This window comes from Vulpes vulpes, chromosome 12 (assembly GCF_048418805.1).
Source record: "Vulpes vulpes isolate BD-2025 chromosome 12, VulVul3, whole genome shotgun sequence".
Lineage (NCBI taxonomy): Eukaryota > Metazoa > Chordata > Mammalia > Carnivora > Canidae > Vulpes > Vulpes vulpes.
The window spans coordinates 128,642,441-128,666,238 of NC_132791.1; positions in this window are offsets into that span (position 1 = coordinate 128,642,441).

Sequence of the window (23,798 nt, forward strand, 5' to 3'; positions counted from 1 at the left end):
CTTATGACTGTAAAAAAAGAAGAAAAAGAAAGAGAAAGAAAGAAAAAAAGGAAGAAAGAAAGAAAGCAGTTTCAACCTGATAAAAGCTTAAAATGTAGTGTTTCCTTATGAGCTTAAGAGAATGGCAGTGACAATTATTTTTGGCCACTCGTTTCTAAGAATTGCAGATTTCATAGAAATTTGTAAATATAAAGCCACATATTCAACAGTCCCATCTCTTGCTATTTATATCTATTCCTGCAGTCATCATTGAACATCGATTTTGTACAAGGCATTGACCTAGAAGTAGTCATAAGAAGACACCATTGTACTACATTCAAAGACCATCAAATTCAGGAAGGAGAAAGGCACTACTTCCTTGTCCTGACCTTGACTTTAATTAGTTTGCCAACCTTGAGTAAGTCACCTTTCCTGTCATCCATTCACTTAGCACTTTTTTTTTTTTTTACTGTGGGCTGCCCATGTCCTCCCATGAGGAAGGACAGCCTTCACAGAGCTGATGTCACAGTAGGTCAGACACACAGTAAGGAAGTGAAGCCAGGGATAAATACTGTGCAAGATTGTGCAAAGTATAATTTAAAAAACCTGATGTGAATGAATATTCAACACTCTGGCCCCTGATTTATTCTGCTAGTCCTAGAAGGCTTATCAGAGAAAGTGAAATTCCAGCTGGAACCCCACAGAAGAGAGAGCATCGTTTTCAAAGAGCCAAATGGGGACTGTTCCAAGTTTGAGGACCCCAAGGTCAGTGTGCTGGAGGTGCAGATGGAAGGGATAAGGGCAGTGGGTAGAGCACAGAGCTGCATACAGCCTGCCTCCTGCAAAGTCATGCAAGTTGTGCAGACATTTTAAGAATTCTTTATTCTAAACGAAATGAAAGATCTCTGAAGGCTGTTAAGCAACTGAATGACATGGTCAGACTTGTATTTTCAAAGGTTACTGGGGCTGACGTGGAACTAGCAGACTGGCAGGAAAAGATGCAGCAGTTAGAAGCAATGGCCTGGAAACAGACACTGAAAGATAGGGCTCCAAACACCACAGAACCACACAAAACAGAGGAAGCAGTCTGTCCCACAGTGCGATGCCAGCCTTATAAGAATGACCTGACCAGAGCACACACAAACAGAAGAATGTGTAGTGAACCCCTACAATGGTTGCTCTTTTTTTTTTTTTTTTACAATGGTTGCTCTTGACCACCTGCAGGGGAACAGTAAGAAGGAGGAAGTGTCAGCAGGATAAAGAGCAGGATGTGATGACAGAGGGGCCTCCTCTGGACCAGTGATGACAGCAGGCAAATCCTGTAGTAGAAGCAGTAGGAGAAGCAGGAAATCCTGTCCCTGAATCCCTGTGTGCATGCACCCAGGGAGTAGCATTTGAGAAGAATCTTAGTGAAATAAGCAGGGTTTCAATAGAAAGGGATGAAAAGGGTTATTTCAGGCACAACAGGAACAAAGCAAATATTTGCAAAATGTGTGAGCAGAGGGGTTCTGTTTAGTTTGGCTGGAATATAATTATAATAATAAAAAAGCAAAGGGAGGAGAAAGACTGTAAAAATAGGTTGGGTCTTGACACTGAAAACTCTGCATGCCCTGAGGAGATGGACTTCTTCATGGTCACTTCTGTAGCATTGCTCTTCAGCAAGAGAGAGATGGGAAATCCAGGGCATGGGTGTATGTGTAGAACAGATGCAACGGGAGACGACAGTTGAGGAACTTGGAGCAGAGAGACCAGGTACAAGGTTCCCACAGCAGGTCCAGGAAAATGTCACTAGACAGAAATGCACACAGAGGTCCAGGATAAGAGATTATGAGAACTCAAACATGCATTTCTGGGAGGAAAGGGAAAAGTCAGAAGTGGGAGTGTGGGTACATCTTCACTGGCTTCTCTAGGAGGAGCATGGGAAGTGCTGTGGTGAGGAAGAGGAGGAGGGCAAAGGACTCAGTAAATCACAGATGATCGAGGGAATTGAGATCTCTTTGTCAGGAAAGAAATTTAAAACAGGTAGTTAGAAATTCAGTTTTAAACACCTTCACTGTGGGAATCTGGCAGACTATGCAGGTGGATGTAGGAAGAAGGAAAAAGGAATGCAAGAGAGGAGGGAAGGAACCAGAGACGGACCAGAAGACTCTGAGATGTAGGCATAGTATAACGAGCTTGGGCTTGAGCTATGCTGATATTACGCATTTCACATTATGGCTATTTTAAATTTTAATCAGGTTATCCATGTACTAAATATTATTTTAGCATCTATTAAGTAGAGGATGATACTAGGAGCTAAGGATACAATTAAACAAAGTCCCTATTCTTGTCACTCTTATAGTGGGAGGGTTCCACATTCAAGATTAATTGAGCAACTACTAAGTGTAGAGGATCAGAGATGGACAGTTCAAGTTTGAAGTATGTCTTTTGATTTAGCTTGAGATGGAAGAACAAAAGTATGCCTCGAAAACATTGGTCTTTTACGGGTGTGAAGTGGTGTGTTTGCTGAACAAAATACAGTTTCTAACACATTAGGATTAATTCAAGAAAATATATTCTCTAAAGAGAAGTCTTTGTTTCACTCTGTCTACAAAGAAATGGATTTAGTAAACAGTAAAACCAGGGATTCTCTGTCAATAAGGCTTTAAAAATTTTTTTTATTGGAGTTCAATTTGCCAACATATAGCATAACACCCAGTGCTCATCCCACCAAGTGCCCCCCTCAGTGCCCATCACCCAGTCACTGCAACCCCCACTCACCTCCCCTTCCACTACCCCTTGTTCATTTCCCAGAGGTAGGTGTCGCTCATGTTTTGTCACCCTCACTGATATTTTCACTCATTTTCTCTGCTTTCTCTTTATTCCCTTTCACTAATTTTTATATTCCGCAAATGAATGAGACCATATAATGTTTGTCCTTCCCCGATTGACTTATTTCACTCCGCATAATACCCTCCAGGTCCCTCCACGTTGAAGCAAATAGTGGGTATTCCTTGTTTCTAATGGCTGAGGAATATTCCATTGTATACATAGAGCACAGCTTCTTTATCCATTCATCTTTCGATGGACACCGAGGCTCCTTCCACAGTTTGGCTATTGTGGACATTGCTGCTAGAAACAATAAGGCTTTTCAACAATATTATAAAGGTGTCGAAGGTCTATTTGCAAAGGGCTTTCACTTTCCCCAACACCAATGAATATAAATAACAAGTAAAATGTTTTCAGTCAGATTCACAGTGTTTGGTACTAATATACTCTAAAGGGTTTAAATTTTAGCTGAGTTTAACACTAACAACCAACATTTTAAAAGTTAATTATTATTCCCTAAATTAAGTGCTTTATTTTGCAGAGCATGCATTGTGTCTCCTAAGGAAATAGGCATTTTATTTTCTGGTTAATTATCTACTTCCTCCTGTCGGATCAGTGTTAGTAATTTGTCAAAAAAAGGATCAAGGACACCCTGCCTTGGTATCCATGCAAATAGGATTCAATTATTCTCAATGAGTTTGCAAAACTTGCGAAAGTCATTTATTTGAAAAACATGAGAATTAACGCAGGGGAATTTGGGTTTGATGTCAAAGACATTTTAAAATTACTTTCATTTAAACTTGTATTATTAACACCCAGAAAATGCCTAGTGCAGCTGATTTTAACTACTATAAACGATAGCTTCCATCATAAAAACACAACTGGTCAACTCCATGATCTTAGTTCTAGCATAATTTTGTCTAAAACTTAACATTTCTTTAGATTAAGATATGACTGCATTGGACACCCAAAATGACTCAGACTATATATGCCAGCAGAGTATACCTAAATGATCTCGTTGGGCCCTTTAATTCCCTCCAAGTCATGTTACATACGTGGACACAAATAGAGGCTCATTCTCTACATGTGTGGGGACATTTCTTGCATTCACTTATAAGTTTAGCTGCATCTGTCCCAGAGTTCATACAACGATTTATCTTAAGCTGTCAAATATTTTTTAAATTATTCATTTGATAATGCCTAATTGATCATCCATTAAATGCAAGGTCTTATGCAAGGCGCCAAGTATTAGAACATGTCAGCAGTCCAGGGGTTGGATCAGCTCATAATATAGTAAAATATATTTCATTTTGATTGACAATTATACGTCCTTAGAGTGAAGTGAGATCATTTATGATAGGCAAGCCCCCATGCTAAGGGTTTTGTTTCCTTTTATAGATAGGACAAACAACACATTTGCTGCACACTTTCTGTCTTCCCATCTTCTCGTTAACCCCCTTGTATCAGGCTACCTGCCTTGCCACTCCACTAAAAATGCTGTTGTCTGTACAACAATAACCTCCACCTTACCAAATGCACTGTCGAGTTGTCAAGTGTCATATTCCTGTACAAGCAGCAGCACAGGACACAGCTGCTCACACCCTCTTTTTTGAAACACTTTTCATCATGTAGATTCTAGGCCTTCACAGCCTCCTGACTTTTCTTCAATCCTCTGGCTAAATCTTCCTTATTTTTCTAACTAAATTTAAGATGAATCATATCTCATTCTCAGGCCTCCTATTTGCTCATTTTCTATATGTACTGTCTTGATTTTACTTACTCTTAAAGTTTTACACACTATGCACACACATGTGTATGTGCTGAGGACTCTCAAATTCAGAAATCCACCCTGAATGCCACCGTTGTATTTGAAATCTCTACTTTCACAACTAGTAGAAGCCTCAAACTTCTGTCTGTAGTCAGCGTCTGCCATCTATCCCATTAATCCCCTCGTGAAGCACTCCAACTGTCTCCCCACTCTCAGGAAATGATGACTTCTTCGCTCAGATGAGTACCCTGGAAACATCATTGACCCCAAAAGTTTTTTTGAACACCACATCAAATATATGAGGAATATCTGCCTTTAAAAATTTATCTATGAGTGCCTGGGTGGCCCAGTCAGTTGAGCATCTGACTCGATTTTGGCTCAGGTCATGATCTCAGGATTGTGAGATGGAGCCCTACATCAGGTTCTATGCTCAACAGGGAGCCTGCTTGGGAGAACCCTCTCCCTCTGCCCTCCTCCCTGACCCCAGCAGTCTCATTCTTGCTTTCTCTCTCTAAAACAATAAATAAATCTTTGAAAAAAATAAAAATACATCTAAGATCCAAACTATTCTTACCTCCTCTATGTCTACACACCAACTCTGAAATGGCATCATCATCCTCCAGGACTTTCAAGATTTGCCTCACTCTACTTCCATACCCATCCCCTACCTGCTATGTTCTACTTTCAAGTCAGTCATAAAAGTTAATTTCCTTTAAAATTTAGTCAAATGTTGTTGCTGATTTACTTAAAGGCCTCAGATGGCTCCAGAGTCCATTCCATTAAAGCCAATGCACAAACACAAGCTTGGCCTCTCCTGCTCCCTGGTGGCTCCAGGCTTCTCCAACCTGACTTGTCCTGTGGCCAGGCTCTCTCCCTCCTGCCTGGAATGGTTTCCCCAGAGAGCAGCATGCTCCAACCTTTGCTCCTTCACATCTCTGCTCCACGTCAGGCTGAACCATGGTCAAAGATCAAGGAAGCTTGACACTACTTAAAGCCAAAGGCAGGTTTCAATCTATAGATTCTGGCCCCAGGGAAGGCATCCTGTGTGAGCTAAACTCAATGTCCATTTGTACAGAGGTGACTGGGGGTTTTAAAGAGAGGCTGAGGGAAAAGGAGGTGAGCAGGCTTCAGAGGAGTCAGGAAAGTGAAATATTACAAGGAGCATGAAGAACAGGTGGGCCCATGTGAAACCCAACTGGGTCTGCTAACTGGCTCCTACCCTCCCACCAAGGCTGGTTGGAACAGGCAGTAAACTGAGTAGCCTTGAGCATTCCTACACAGGCCCTTCAAGATGGAGATGGGGCCTTGAGGTTGTTGGAAGCCATGTGAGTATTTCCTTCATGCCTTTAGGGGCTAAGGTTGAATGAAACCTGGTCAGGGAGGGGGCTCAGTGGAGCCTGGTGACCTTTGTGTGAGTCAAGGTGAGAATCTTGCCACTGAATGCTGTCCTTTGCAGGGATGATTCTTGCCCACTCCCGAGGCTGTGAATGCTCCACACCATGCAACCATACCTGGAAACTCTCTCAAGGATGCAGGACTCACCAGACTCACTTCATTCTTGCCCAGCCACCAGGTCAAGGCCCTGGATTGTCAGGTGTCCGGTCTGGAAACCGTTGCTGTGTGTTTGTGTGTTTGTGTATGGTTGAGGAGAGGGTGAATACAGCTCCCATTAGTTCATCTTGTCAATAAGTTGATCATTTATTCCCTGTTCTTAAATTTCTCCCAACCAACATGATTATGGCCTCTTTAGCCTCCTCTTCATTCACTATTTGCACGGTTTGTGTTTCTATCCTTAGGTTTCTCACTTCTTAACATCTATATATTTAAAATTCAGTTTCTTAGAGACCGTATATAGTAATTTCATAGTTGTTTCCTCCAATCTGACAATCCTTACTTCTTAACTGAAATGTTTTTTTTTTTTAATTTTTTATTTATTTATGATAGTCATCACAGAGAGTCATCACAGAGAGAGAGAGAGGCAGAGACATAGGCAGAGGGAGAAGCAGGCTCCATGCCCTGGGAGCCCAACGTGGGATTCGATCCCGGGTCTCCAGGATCATGCCCTGGGCCAAAGGCAGGCGCTAAACCGCTGCGCCACCCAGGGATCCCTTAACTGAAATGTTTTAAACCTTGTTGATATGTTTGAAAATACATTCACCATTTTTTCTAGTCATTTTCTACTTCCTCTTGGTGTTCTTTGTACTATTTTTTTTTTAAATTTTATTTATTTATTCATGACAGACACACAGAGAGAGAGAGAGAGGCAGAGACAGGCAGAGGGAGAAGCAGGCTTCCTGCCAGGAGCCTGACGTGGGACTTGATCCCATGTTTCCAGGATCACACCCCAGGCTGAAGGTGGCGCTAAACCGCTGGGCCACTGCGGCTGCCCTGTACTTTTTTTTTTTTTTTTCCTGCTTCACTTTTAATTAATTGATTTTTACTTCATGGCTCCATTTTATCTCCAATAGTGGCTTATTAGTTATACCACAGTCTTTTTTTTTTTTTTTTTTTTTTTTTGGTTGTTGCATTAAGGCTTACAACACACATCTTTGGTTCTGGTTCATTACTATTCAATTTTCTAAAAATATTACTGCCTTATTCACAATTTAGGAAACATTACCTGTTTCTGTCTTCCCACCTTCATTTGCTGCCACATCATTTATTTTTATACACTTTAAAATACAGATTATTTTGTTACTATTTACACTTTAAATAATTTAAACCCTCAACCAACAATTAAATGTAATTTAGAGTAGTTAGGAATAGAGAAGATGTCATACATATATCTAAACGTTTTTGGAAAACTTTATTCTTTGTATGGATCCAAATATCTGTCTGGTATCATATTCCTTCTGCCTGAAGACCATCTTTAACATGTCCTTTATGCAAGTCTGCTGATCATTGTATCCATTTGCCTCAAAAAGTATTTATTTTACCCCTATTTCTAAATAATAGACTTTACTTTTAGAACACTTTCATATTTATAGAAAAATTGCAAAAATATTACAAAGAGTTCTCATATATTCTAGTTTCTCCTTATTAATGTCTTATATTAGTGTAGTATATCTGTTATAATTAATGAACCAATGTTGATAAAATACTATTAGAGAAAGTCCATAGTTTGCTCATTTTTCCTTAGCTTTTAACCTGATGTTCTTTTCTGTTCTCAAGATTCATTCCAGGACACCACACTGCATTTTGTTATGTTTCCTTAGGTTCTTCTTGGCTGTGACTTTTTTTTTCAGATTTTTCTTGTTTTTGGTGACCTTGAAAGTTTTTAGAAGCACTAGTTGTATTTTTGTTTTGTTTTGTTTTGTTTTGTCTTTCTTTTTCTTGTTTTTGTTGTTTTTAGAGTTGGAGAAGGAGCAGAGGGAGAAGGAGAGAGAGAATCTCAAGCAGACCCACACTGAGTCCAGAGCTCTATGCGGAGATCAATCTCATGACCCTGAGATCATGACCTGAGCTGAAATCCAGAGTTGGACCCTCAACCGACTGAACACCTCCCTGCTCTTTTTTCCTTTTCTATAGGAAATGAAATACTTTTATTTCAGTATGCACACATCACATAAACATATATATGTTATGAAGTAAGTACTCTGAACCTTCAAAATTATTTTCGATATTTGAATATGAGAAGAAATGTCTTTACTCATTTGAAACAAAAAATTATTCATAGTATGGTTGGTAAAACACATATTAGAGTAAGAAAGATATGTTTTGAGTGATATAAGTTGTCTTTAATAAGAAATCTAGAGTTATGCCTTTCAACATTCCTTACATAATCACTACAAACCTACTGTAAGCCAAGCTTTACATACAGGATTCTAGAGAATGTTTACCATTTAGTCATGGTCTCTGCTCTCAAGTCATCCACATATCACCTAAAAGGGGAGACATACATAAATAGGAATTGTAATAGAGCATAGTGATTCCAAACTAGAAGCTCAGTACAAAATAGGGTGGCAAGTCAATGACGCAGTAACCAACTTCAAGATGGGAGAATCAGAGAGATTATACTTAAGGTCTTGAATGATAAGTAATTGGTCATTAGGCAAAAAGCATATGAGATCCAGAAGACATCACTTGTACAAATTAAAGCAGTGTGTTTGGGAAACCCTAGGTAGCTGGCTGGAACCTTATCAATGAGTTTGGATTTTATTCTGTAGGTATTATGGGGTAATGAAATATTTAATAGTTTCAGTAGGAAATTGCATACTTGATTTGCTATTCAGGAAATCCACTGAAGGAAGTGGATTAGGAAGTGAAGCCCACAGCCATCAAGAGTCATATTCCAATGAAAAGATGCAAAAAAGCCTGAACCAGAGCCCTGGTGGTAGAACTCTACAAGGGTGGAAATGATAGCAATTAGTACTTTATCAGTTGTGTAAAGCTAGAAATAGTCTAAGATAATGCCTAAACTTATTTCAAACAGAATGGTTAGATGTTCCATAGAAACAGTCCCTTCCATAGAAAGGGAGCATGGGGGATCCCTGGGTGGCTCAGCAGTTTAGCACCTGCCTTTGGCCCAGGGCACAATCCCGGAGTCTGGGGATTGAGTGCCGTGTTGGGCTCCCGGCATGGAGCCTGTTTCTGCCTCTGCCTGTGTCTGTGCCTCTCTCTCCCTCTCTCTCTCTCTCTCTCTCTCTCTCTCTGTCTCTCTCTCTGTCTCTCTGTCTATCATGAATAAATAAAATCTTAAAAAAAAAAGAAAGGGAGCATGAGCAAAGTGCAGGGGGGAGGCAGAAGAGACATAAGAAAGCTAACAGTGAGTTTGCGTTTTTGTATAAGAAACACTGAGCTCATGTGAGAATGACATCTGTATATGAACCTGCAGAGTAGCTGCAAAATCTGGATTAAACATGGAGCTCTGAACTCCTACAGAAGGAATCTATTTCATTCTCTTCTCTAGATCACATGTGCTCCTATTGTCCTCCTTAGTTCAGTGTATTGTATGTCAGTAGAAGTAAGCAACTGGCCCCTGGCCTCAGTCCCAGTGCTGCTGAATAGCTAGAGGAGCAAGTCACGAGCACGTTGGAAAGTCATTTTCAAAGTACTTTTTTTCCCTTCAAAGTTGGAGAAAGAAGGTCATCACTATCCTCTATTCACCCATTTCTTCTATTTCATCTACCAGTGACTGCTGAAGCTCCGAGGAGCAGGGTTGTAGAAATTTACTAAACATAAGAATACATGGTGCTGTGGCAGCCCTAGATAGACTATCAGCAGGCATGCTCCAGTCATGTAAGCTGGAGCTACAGAAGATTTGGTTCTCCCTCCCAAAGAGAAAACATAAACAACCTGTAGGCTTGGGAAGACAACTGTCTTGATTAAAACATCCATTTTCCATGTCAATCCCTGGTGGCTGTGCCCTAAACAGCCAACTAGCATCCTCCTGCTGCAAATATGGATTCCTGACCCTCGTGCTACGCCCCAATCTTTTCGCTTCTATGAATTTCCTGATATTTTGTTTTCTGCTTTCTCTGCATCTGTGAACTCTTATGTTTGTGCCTCCTTCCCTGATCTGAACTAATGAACATCTGTCCACATGCTTACCCACACCTGACTTCTCCTTTAATGCTCAGAGACCACCTGAACAGACAGGCACCCACTAAACTTATTTGCACCCCACCCCTCATGTCTACTATGACACCTGTTGTTTGCAGAGGCTGAAACTAGAGAGTAGGAAAGAATAGGAATATGGACCCAATAACATTGGTTGTTGGAGCTATGATTTCTTCTGGGTGACTCACTTTCAACCTCACTTTTCACATTCCCCATGGAAGTATTCAGCTCTACTTCTTCTTTCCTAACAGACAATTTTAGATAAAGGGAAATATACTACGTCTAAGAGAAATTATCTGTGGAAGTCATGGTATGAGTTGAGAGAGAAGTCTGATGCCCCTAGGGGAATACATTCCAAGTTACATTAATAAAAGTGCTACTATAAACTGTAGAAAGTCATGAAACTCAGAAGTTTGATTTGGCCCAATAATATCATCAGAGTCATCCATGGGTATATATTATACTATATTACTCGTTAAATTACAAAATTTTGCTGAACATATATGCAAGGCAGGGTATCAGCTTCTACTCAAGCATTGCTCTTATGTACTTCTTTCTATGTCCATTGTATTTAGCTTTATTGTATTTAGCTTTTCCTAAATTTTCTGGTTTCCCTAGGGTTGCTTTTCCCAAATTTAATTCCAAATTAAATACTTAATGCAACACTTATTCAACATTTGATATGTCATAGGTATTTTTCAAAAGCATACATGATTAATATGCAGGTGTTTTGAAGTGCTGAGGCACTGAAGAGTTTTAGAAGCATCATACAATTTCTGAAGTATATTATTTTTTTTGAAGATTTTATTTATTTATTCATGAGAGACACACACAGAGAGAGAGGCAGAGACACACACAGAGAGAGAAGCAGGCTCCATGCAGGGAGCCCGATGCGGGACTTGATGCTGGGACTCCAGGTTATGCCCTGGGCCAAAGGCAGGCACTCAACTACTGAGCCACCCAGGCATCCCCCTCAAGTATATTCTTATCTAAAAATAGATTCTTACATAATTTGTTAAAATTGTCAGGGTAAATATTACTATTCCTATCCTGAACGGATAAATAAAGTTACATAAGAACTCATGCCAACAATGAAAAGCATTTCATAGGTCATATGAAATTAGACAACCTGACACTATTCCATTATCCTGTATTATTTTTCTTATTATTTATATCACTTACATTTCCTTTATTATATTTCACCATCCACTATACTATACATGCAATGTACCGTCTTTTTGTGTATATTCCCCTGTACACTAGAGCGTAATGCAAGCTCCTTCATGTGGGGTTCTCTCTGCTTTGTGTGCTTCTGTGTTGGCTGAATCAAGACAACTACTTGGCATATAGTTGGCATTCAAAACAGACTTACTGAATGAATTAACAAAAAAAAAGGAAAGTGAACTTCTTGTTAGTAATAATAGACACCTGAAAATGGTGAACAAACAGCTTCAAAGACTTACAGCTAGCATTTATTGAGCACTTACCAAATACCAAGCCCTGTCCACACATGCATGATCTCCATTTGTGATGGAGTTCATCACAGCGGGTGAGAGAAAATCAACCCCACGGTGAGACTCTGTGAGTCTAAATCACAAGTCCATATTTATTAGCTTTGTGCCCTCAGAAAAGTCACAGAATCTTTTTGAGTTTCAACTTAAATTGTAACACAGGAGTGAAAAAATATGACCTAATAGAACTTTTGCAAGGATAAAACCTTGCAAATCTATTGTAATTGCTCAGCTAAATGATGCTAACTTACGTAATAGTAATTCTTATTACAAGCCAATGTGCTATGTACAATTATGATCCCCATTTTACAAATGAGTGTGAAGAGTAGTATGATTAGGAAATCTGCTGAAGATCACAGAGCAAACTATAATCTCAGATCATCCTGACACCACGGCTCACAGTCTTAACCTTGCCAATATCCAGCCATTGGGAAAATAATTTTTGAATCAGAAGAAAATATCTTCCACCACCACAAGAGGAACATTATATTCTACTAACATATTAATTAAAAGTTACATATTTTTATTCCATTTTTAAACTTATATTGTGTGCTGAAAAGAACCTGAGTTTTCTAAGCAGAGAAATGGGCATAATATATTCAAGAACATGGTTAAATTCTCTCATTGCACTAGGCCTGTGTTGCAGCAAATATTCATTGAAATAAGTTGGCCTCCTACTGGGACTTAAAACTAGTTTTATTAAACAAGAATTTCCATTGAAATAGTATTTGCTATTTAGGGTTTCACCAGCATGTAATATAATCTCCAAGCCAGGAATTTAGTTAGATAGTGAGTTTTAAAAGGACATACAGATGTGCACAGAACATACAACAATACATCCATCACAAACCTGCTGATCACGATTTGGGTTAATTCTCTCATCTTAACTCTCCTACCCACTTTTTTTTACCCTCCCTCCACCTCCCTCTCTCTTTCTCTTTTTTGTTCTTCAGTTTGTCAGTTTGTGAAATCACATATAGAAACTTGGAAATATTATGTGAATGACAGTTGAGAATGTTATCTTGAGAGTTTCATCACAGCAATGATGGATAAAGAATCATCATCAAATAAATGCAATACAGGACATATTTATGTGTGGACACACATACACTTACAGTGGTTTGTGCAGAGAGGAAGAGAAAGTAAGGGTGGGGGGAGGGAGAGAATGAAATCTAGAGAGCCTGGACACTAGGCAGGAGGACTGAATCCTCTGGGGAAAGACATTTGTTAGGCATGTTTTCTGGAAGTCTATAGCTGCCTGGAATAAATAGACTTGGCTATTCTCTTTTCCGTTCCCTATAATAGGGTCAATGGGTGAGCTCTTATTTATAGAGGAAACTGGTTCCAGGAAATTGGGTAGGTGATTACAGTGGAGTCTGTTTGTAACGTGAGCCTAAGGTTTCACACTTTACTCTTGAACAAAGAGAGAGAGAAGGTGGGAGAGGGAGATAGTGAGAGAGAGAGAGAGGTCTCTTGCATTATTTCTTCCTACCTAAACCCTACTACCAAAATTTAACATTACCCTGAATTATATTCTGATTTGAATCCAGTGTTGATTAATGTTTTCTTTTTATAAGTTTCAATTCATTTTCATATGTACTTTTTAAACTATATGTATATTTATTTATTTGACAGCAAAAGCGTGCACAAGCAGGAGGAGAGGCAGAGGGACAGGATGAAACAGACTCCCTGCTGAGCAAGGAAGGATTCCCTAATGAATGAACACCACCTATTCACTCTGTAGTGTTCTACATTGTAATAGTTACATTACAGCGGCAGTATTTAAACTCTAGTTCCTAGTACTTGAGCTTGATATTTGAAAGCGAAGTGTTCATTTTATTAATATTCATGTGTACTTTTCATATATATATATATATGCATATATGTTCACTTCCAACTGGTGTATTCACCTTGGTTAACTTAACAACTTAACAACTAAAACTTGCATAATTTTATATGCATGAAATAATGTGTAAAAGTATCCCTTGGCAAGAACTCTACAGCCTGTTCTTTCCATTGGCAATATGGAACAGAACAGTCACTTTCTAGTGAACAAAAAGATACCAGCAGCATTCTTATTCCCAAATCTATCCTCTGGTGCTGATATATTGAAATGGTGCTATGCCAACTGAAAACTGGTCACCATTCAGGACCAAGCTTCTTTTCGAGTTGATTCCTAGGACCATACTTCTATCATGTCTTCATTATAATAACTTATCACTGGGCCAGGCACTTTACAGGCATATGGTTAAGGAAGAAATAAATCCCCAAAGTCGGAGGAAGATACAATTCAACCAAGAAAAGTATTTTTCCTTTTCCTTCACACCTTTCCCTTGAAAGTGTAAGCTGTATGGTGTTTTCACCTGCTGCTCTGTGCCCTCATTCTACTGTAGACTTAACGGAAGAGCAATCTACTCAACACCCATAAACACTGATGAGAGTGCTTCACTGGCACCTTCCTTCCCATGGAGAGTATTAAAACCCATATGAAGTGACTTATTATTTTCATTAAATAGAGGTGATTATGTCTATAAACAGGCTTTCTCTCTATTAATAAAAAGATATCAGAACTCCCAAGAATTCAAAGCCGTTGCTTTTAATAAATGCAGGTGACAGCAACGATCTATTTATAGATTTATCAGTGATTTCTAAATGGCTTAAAAGCTTTGTTCAAATCACACAAGGCATGAAAATAAATTGTCTCAAGTTTTACTTATAAATTGGAAAAAATAATCATGCTGAAGACTTTACAATATATGGAATGAAAATAATCACTAAAGTTGAATCATTTGGCTTTTACCAAATTAAAAACATATTTTTTAGCTCAAAAAATATTGAGCAATAGCATTCCAAACACCATATTTCTTTCTCAACAGAATACTATACCCAGTCAAACTTTTGTTAGTTGTACAAAATAATAAGCTGATATTAAAAGAACCCTGGGTGCTCCCATTGAAAGGAAATAAAGTTGCAATTACTTCTTTACAGTGAGCTGACATCATCTTTCATGGTATTGAAGAATATCATAAATAGGAAAACAACATGCTTTGAATGATAACGTTCCTCTTGTGAAAACATCAAAATAACATAAAGTAATTGATACAATTACATTTTCTAAGTCTTTGCTTTGAAGTTTGAATATCCCAACTCATAAATGGCTTGTAAATAATTAATCCAGAAATCTGTTTGGCTCCCATAGTACACACAAAAGAAATGCACCTCATTTTGAAGGCAAAACATTTTCTTATGTTCTACAAAAGGCTAAACCTTTAAGCGGTCTAATGGATCACTGTGGGAAGCTTTACTCAGAGAAGCATAAAACGAATAAATCTTCATCAAAATGGTGTTTATGAGAGCTCATTCAGCCCAAGTGTGCATCTGCATAAGTTATTAAAAAGTCAAAGCGTCTAATGGGCAAGTGGCACACAGCAGTGGCACACAGTCAGCATTTTCTGTTCTATGCTCTACAAATCACAATAAATCAAGAAAGAACTCAACTGTTAACACCTTTGAACTCTAAAATTGCACAACAGAGAAATGCTACAGCTAGAGTCTCACGTTTGGGTGTCTGAATTATAAAGGTCGAGTTTAGGTAGGGTTTAGATTTAACGGCTCTTCTCACATAGGCTGAAATATGTCACACTATCTCAGAGTTCATTCTACAGCATTAGGAACTTCATTTCAGAAGTTTTGCCAACAGATTCTACAGATTACAAGAATCTGTTATAGCCAAGTTGCGTGGCAATGAGGAAGAGGGAGACTGGAGACTTAAACATTCTCTGATAGCACTTTGATTAAGATGGCAAATATTTAGCTATCATTCATTTAGAGGTTTGTGGCATTTGCATTTACTTATTTTGGGAATGATAAAATGAATGTTAATCAAGAATTTCCTCTTTGTGGCATGTGGAAAAATGACCAACCCAAATATGAAAAAAGAATTTGGTGAGAGTGAGTAGATGGCAGAAAAATTAACCTGATTGATCTAAATTAATCTATGATTAATCTGAAACTACAATACAGGGCAAGATTCTGGGGGCAGCAGTATTGAAGGCTTCTCAACTCAACCTCCGGCTTTTCTTTTGAAGACAGGAGAACAGCTGTGAATTATCATGCCACATTCACCTACTTGAAGTACAGTGCTCTTTTAATGGTATCTGAACTCCCACTCAACATGTGGGAGTGCCTGCTACTTGTGGTGGCTATTAAAAACAAACAAAATAGTGATGTAAATGTTACAGAAAGAGAACAAGACTGAAATCCAATGTTACCTAAACTCATATACCTACAGCCAAAATAAAACTGAGTATATGCTCACAGGATTTCTTGAGCAGTGGTTCAAAATGGCACCAAGGTGGGATCACATGGCATACTCCTGGAAGCTATCAGTGTTCAATACCCCTCGCCCAGTAATTCTGACATAGGTCGCCTGGGAGAAGTAGCAGTAAATTGTAAAAGCTCCCTCTAGAAAAAAGTTCTAGACCTTACAGAAAAAGCAGTGCACCTGAATGTCCTCAATCTTCATTGTTTTTCTCCTTCTTCTTGCTCTTTGTTCAGAAAATAAGTACCTAGAGAAAGCCTGTGGAATTTCATATAATTGTGATCTTCCCTTATGATAATTATGTATTTATTTAAGTTTCTGGATAGTCTTCCTTGAAAGAGAGCAAACAGATTTTCTCATTATTCTCTTCAACATCTAAATCTAAATACAGAATGGAAAATTTGCAATACTAAGTGACAACATTAGATGCGAAATACCCTGCTTTTCTCTGATGTATGATCTCAGCATTTAAATGTATCTATGCAGGATCCCTGGGTGGCTCAGCGGTTTAGCGTGGGCCTTTGGCCCAGGGTGCGATCCTGGAGACCCGGAATCGAGTTCCGCGTCGGGCTTCCTGCATGGGGCCTGCTTCTCCCTCTGCCCATGTCTCTGCCTTTATCTCTCTCTCTCTCTCTCTCTGTCTATCATGAATAAATAGATAAATCTTAAAAAAAATAAATGTATCTATGCAAGAGATTACACCAATTTAATGAAGTGCATCTTTATTTCTTAAGGTTTCCTTCTATAATCTTTGCAAAAGTTCTTCATTCAAATAACCTTTGTTACAAGAATTTGCTATAAAATTCTATGATACTATGTCTGGGCTGAGCAGTTGATGGAAGGCTCTGTTCATTGGAGGGACACCTCCCCACCATTTCATAATATTTGAAGAAGGCACAGAACATTTGACGTGCTGTGAGAATGTTCTCTTGCAGAAAACAAGAGGATGACTACTCTAGAATGTTTCCTATCAGCATAACTACAGGAATTTGCATTGCCACATATTTCTTATCCATTGGGAAATAAACTACTGGAATATTTGTGCACAGCCTGAGCCAGAGGTCATTTGTGGACCTGATGTGTGTGGACATTATGATTATGAGTAGTGATGTGTTTTCCAAGCATACTGACCCTATTTTTATTAAGAAAAATCCAATTTTATCTTTGATTTAAAAAATCCTTGAATATAAGTAAAATAACTGCTTTAAAATATTTGCCAATTCTAATTGTTAGACTATCTCAAAATTTCTATTATTTGTCTTTCCTTTAGAGAAAATATATTTTCTTATTTGTTCATATGGCAGATAATTTTGAATTATACCATGGACATAGTGAATTATTTGTTGTTGAAAACTCTGAATTTTTTTGTTTCCCCAAAGAGTGCCATTATTGTTTTAAGCAGGCAGCTAATGGGGCCAGTTTGAGACTGCAAAAGCTGGCATCCATGGTGGGTGGCAGCTTACCTGCCGTATTAATTCTTTTTGCCTTAGTTGATCTACTTACAATCTGCACAGCATATGCAGAATTCATGGTTCAGGGAAAAGTTCCCACATAGAATTTGGAGTATTCCCCTCCAGTGGTATCCTTTCTAGGGTTAATTCTAAAATTTCAGTCACTGTGGTTGTCTCAGAACTTACCCTCTGGTTCTCCAAGCAAAGAATACTAAAGATTTTTATGTTGTCTTGTTGGTGCTAATTGGAATGTACCCTTCAGACTAAAAGCTGTATGAGGAGTAAGCTCCCTTATTCTCTTCTATTCTTTCAAATGCTAACTTCAGTTTCTATCTACATTTGTATACTCACCTGTGGCTTTGGATAGTTGTCTTTTTACATGTATATTTTCCCCCAGATTTTTAACACCTGAGATATAATTGATATATAACACTGTATTAAATTTAAGTGTAAAAGGTAATGATTGATACATGGTCACACTGCAAAGTGAGTACTACAATAAGTTAACATGAATCACCATACATAATTACAATATTTTTGCCTCCTGATGAAAACTTGCTTTCTTAGGAACTTATATATTTTTTTAATTTTTTAAAATTTTATTTATTTATTCATGAGACACACACACACACACACACACACAGGCAGAGACACAGGCAGAGGGAGAAGCAAGCTCCATGCAGGGAGCCCGACCTGGGACTCTATCCCGGGTCTCCAGGATCACTCCCTGGGCTGAAGGTGGCGCTAAACTGCTGAGCCATCTGGGCTGCCCCTAGGACCTTTTTTTTTTTTTTTTTTTTTTTTTTTTTTTAATTTTTATTTATTTATGATAGTCACAGAGAGAGAGAGAGAGAGAGGCAGAGACACAGACAGAGGGAGAAGCAGGCTCCATGCACCGGGAGCCTGATGTGGGATTCGATCCCGGGTCTCCAGGATCGCGCCCTGGGCCAAAGGCAGGCGCCAAACCGCTGCGCCACCCAGGGATCCCCCCCCTAGGACCTTTTAAACATACAGTATTTCCCCCAGATTTTGGGATTGTTTTCTGTAAGGAGTTTGGTTCAACTGGAGCTACTTCACCATATCTGGAAATTTATATTAAGGATGTTGTTGTGCCAATTAATCAGGTAGTAAGAATAGAGTCCAAGCATATAAAGAAATGAATTGGAAAGAAATGAAGTGAATCACATTTTAACAGTCATGTATCTCAGCTGAGATCTTTTCATAAGTTTCTCAGCAAGAACTCTTGGGAGTTTTAAATTTATCTGGGATTAATATCATGAATATAAACAAACAATGGATTTGGGACATTGTTATAGAGTAAAACTAATGATAAAATTATTGGCTAAGACTGACACTAATAATAAGATGTATTCCTCCTTTTGCCTCCACAGGCATGTATACCAGGTTTGCTTAAATCCTAGAAAGAAAACAGCACCATCAGACAATTATAAGAACAAAATCATCATTATATAAGCAGTGATTATATTGATTTTGAGTCATTTGAATTTGAAATGAACATTTCTGTCTTTATTTGCCCTATAATTATGACATTATGATAAATTATCTTTTTTATTTAAATTCAATTAATTAACATATAATGTATTATTGGGGCTTCAGATGTAGAGTTCAATGATTCATCAGTCTAAAAAAAAAATGATTCATCAGTCTTATATAACACCAAGTGCTCATTATATCATGTACCCTCCTTAATGTCCATCACCCAGTGACCCCCTCCCCCATCACCTCCCCTCCAGCAACCCTCAATATGTTTTCTTAGAGTTCAGAGTCTCTCAAGATCTTCTTCCTCTCTGATTTTTTCCTGTTTTATTTTTCCCTCCCTTCGCTTATGATCCTGTTTTCTTAAATTCTGCATATGAGTAAAATCATATAATTATCTTTCTCTGATTGACTTATTTTGCTTAGCGTAATACCCTCTAGTTCTATCCACATCATTGCAAATGGTGAGATTTATTTTTTTTAAGATTTTATTTATTTATTCATGAGAGACACACAGAGGGAGAGGGAGAGACATAGGCAGAGGGAGAAGAAGGCTCCCCTTGGGGAGCCCGATACAGGACTTGATCCTGGACCTTGGGATCACAACCTGAGCCAAAGGCAGATGCTCAACTGCTGAGCCACCCAGGTGTCCCAAGAAATTTCATTTTTTGATGGCTAGTAGTATTCCATTGTATATAAATACCACATCTTTATTCATTCATCAGTTGATGGATATCTGGGCTCTTTCCATAGTTTGGCTACTATGGGTATTGCTATTATAAACACTGGGGTGCAGTTTATAGTTATATTGAATCACCATATTTGAATCTTCGATGTAAATTCCTAAGAGTAAATTATCTTTTAACTTAGTGTTATATAAATCTTAAAACCTCATTCTTCAAAAAGAAAGCTAGAATTTGGGATCCCGGGGTGGCGCAGCGGTTTGGCGCCTGCCTTTGGCCCAGGGCGCGATCCTGGAGACCCGGGATCGAATCCCACGTCAGGCTCCCGGTGCATGGAGCCTGCTTCTCCCTCTGCCTGTATCTCTGCCTCTCTCTCTCTCTCTGTGTGTGTGTGTGTGTGTGTGTGACTATCATAAATAAAATAAAAATTTAAAAAAATTTAAAGAAAGCTAGAATCTTTCAAGAATTGGAAGAGAAGCAGATATGCTTACCCTATAAATAAATGCCATTGTTAATATATCCCTTAACATAATATTACTTTAAAAAAAATCACAGGGCAGCCTGGGTGGCTCAAGGTTTTAGCACTGCCTTTGGCCCAGGGCATGATCCTGGAGACCCAGAATCGAGTCCCATGTCGGGCTCCCTGTATGGAGCCTGCTTCTCCCTCTGCCTGTGTCTCTACCTCTCTCTCTCTCTCTCTCTGTGTGTCTCATGAATGAATAAATAAAATCTTTAAAAAAAAATAAAATAAAATAAAAAATCACACATACAGGGCCCCTGGGTGGCTCAGTCACCGAAACGTCTGCCTTCAGCTCAGATCATGATCTCAGGGTCCTGGGGTCCAGCCCCACATTGGGCTCTCTGCTCAATGGGGAATCTGTCTCTCTCTCTTTATCTCTCTCTCTCTCTCTCTCTGTGATCTCTCCTACTCTTGCCCAAATAAATAAAAATAAAATCTTCAAAAAATTTCCCACACACAGGTAATACAGAAAACAAAATAAAAAAACATCACTTAAACTGGATATTAAACTAAAAAGAATTTTTAAAACTATTATGACTTTTATTTGACTTTTGGGACTATTTAACAATCTTGACCAAGAACTGAGCCAGCATTTTTTTCTGCTATTTTCATCCTGAAGGATGTTCTAATTATTTATTTTTGAGTGAAAATATTTCCTACAAGGGAAATGCCTGCACACAGACCACTGATGAAGACCAGTTTGTATTCAAAGTCCCTCAGCTGCTTTTTGACAAAGATTTCACCCAGCCATTGCCAAACATCAAAATTACAAGACCAAAATCACATGATGAAGTTGGCAGTTCTGGACTTTTTAGAAAACAGTAGGTGTTGTTGAACAATATTTCATGGAACATGACTTCCTTTGGGAGATCTGTAAGGGCTTACATTATATCCTGCATGTGGTAAGAAAAACAATCTGGTCCCACTGAATATGAGCTTTTTGCATTCATGGATAAAGAGTCAAAATGCATTTAAAGCACATTAGTGACATAAGAGCCCCATGAATTGTGAGACCATGGTAACTAAGTCTGAATACAAGAATAGGTGTGACCGTTCTCCCTGTATTCACTCACTGCAAGCAATGCAGTTAGTCAAGAAGTATGCTGTAGAACAAGGAAAGCATAAGCCAAGCTAAGCGTTAAGCACTGTAAAGATTTTTGGATAAAAGAGAAAGAGAAATGAACAGGATTCTCTATTTGTTGTTCATTTGTTTATGGTAATAAATAAAGCAAAACATAAGAAACAACAGAAATCTAAGTGTGTAAGTTTTTTTTTTTAATTTTTTTTATTTATTTATGATAGTCACACATACAGAGAGAGAGGCAGAGACAGGCAGAGGGAGAAGCAGGCTCCATGCACCGGGAGCCAGACGTGGGACTCGATCCGGGGTCTCCAGGATCGCGCCCTGGGCCAAAGGCAGGCGCGAAACCGTTGCGCCACCCAGGGATCCCCCTAAGTGTATAAGTTAAGAGAAATCTGAATGTACAAGTATAGAATATATGGTCACAAAGAAAATGTTGATGATGAACTCCTCTATGCTAGGAGGGTTATTCCTTTTAAGAAAAAGGCAACAGTACAAACTGGAACCTTGACATTAAGTAGAGTGAATGTCTTGTCTTTGGTTCTGTGTCAGTCAGGAAAGGTTATGCTACAGTAACAAATGACCCCGATATGTCAGTGGCTGACAATGAAGGTTTATTTCTAGTATATATCACATGTCTATATTGAGTTGCCTGCAACTCTGTTCCATATCACTTCACCACTGAGCCCTGGCTGATGGAGCAGATTCTATTTTGAACATTGCTAATTCTCATGACAGAGCAAAATGGTGAACTGCATGCTGGCTTTTAAAGCTTCTGCTTAGAAATGACATACGTTAATTCTGCTCATATTTCACTGGCCAAAGCATGTCACACAGTCATGCCTGAGCTCTACAGGGCCATGCAAGGCTCTCCACCACTGAGCAGCACCTCTAGGAGAAACATTGAATATGCACGGACATAAAATATACCACAGCTATCTAGTAGCATGTAATGTAAGAGCTTTTTTTTTTTTTTTCTAAAATTCAGTGTGTCGTTTTTGGAAAAAAAAACCCTAAAATTATCAATATTGAGGATTTTTGTGAAGATTAAATATGATGAGTAGTAATTGCCTAGACTAGGAACTGAGGCTCACAGACTATAGTAATGTTTTATTATCACTCCCTTATTTACCAATAATAATCACATATTATCTGACAGAACTTTGTTATAAAAACTCACACAGAGGCAGCATAATAGTCTTTGTGGTGGGCAGACAGCACTGTTGTGCATTGAGGAACAAATCCAATGAAATGCATATTTTTGACAATTAGACACTAAAAAAAATTTGCCCCAACATCTGTCCCTCAGAATGAAGCCTTTAGAGAGGAAGTTTATGTATTCACTGATTAATTCATTTTATTTATTGAAAAATAATGCATTCCCTGATGGAAGAGTTATGAAAGGTAATTGCAAAATGTAGGATGATATTTAAGGGAACCTAGTGTGAACGTTCCCAAACGTTCATTTGGTTACTCTTGGCTTATAGAACAGAGTTCTCACAAAGGCCTAAGTCAGTGGGAGGCAGTCCAGGAGAGCCACATTCTACAATCCCCTCAAAGCCAACTAAGGAAGAGTTATTGCACAACCTCCAAGAAATGTGGCCCAGAACATCCAGGAATTCACACTAAGGCGCCTGTGTTTGCCATCACTTGTTTTCATCACTAAATGGAAAGTTTTGCTAGATGCCCCGACCGCTTGCGGTAAGCAGAGTAAGAATGCCTGGCTCATAGTGACCCAAGACCCTGAAAACAACACTAAGTACTCTTCACAGCAGAATTTTCTGACAAACTCTAACTGAACAAAATTCTACCTTTCACTTAGTTAGCAGATGCTTAGGCACTCACTACAGCTCCCTGGCAGGTCACATTTTCCTGACTCTCTGAAAGAGATTCTATGACATTTATACTGAAATGGCCACAGATTGTTCATTAAAGAGGGAGGAACCTCCTGTTGCAACTACTTTACAGCTATAGAAGAATAAAATATGTTTGAACTAGTTGGGGAAAAATAAAATACTATGAGTTTTTTTTTAAGATTTTATTTATTTATTCATGAGAGACAGAGAGAGAGAGAGAGAGAGAGAGAGACAGAGAGATAGAGAGAGACAGAGACACAGGCAGAGAGTGAAGCAGGCTCCATGCAGGGAGCCTGATGTGGGACTCGATCCCGGAACTCCAGGATCATGCCCTGGGTCGAAGGCAGGCGCTAAACCGCTGAGCCACCCAGGGATCCCCTATGAGTTTTTAATTATAAATGAGTTACATAACAATCCTTGACACATCAATTACTTGATGACATGGTCATAACCTATTTTCTGTCAAGTATGGATCACTGAGTGAGAAAACATTTCTGTGTCCCTTTATATACAGCAAGAATCACTACTGCACTTGACTGGTTACAGAGCATGTTGAAAATTCTGGATTTTGTGTCCAAGTTTCAAAGCTACTTATTCAGGAAACACACACACACACACACGCACACACACACACACACACACACACACACACCATAAATGGAATGATCTTTTAGAAATCGATCTTTTAGATCTTTTTTAGGTCTAAAAAGAGATAATCTTCCCTTTGGAATTCATCTATACCTCCCATTTGTCTATGTGTGTGA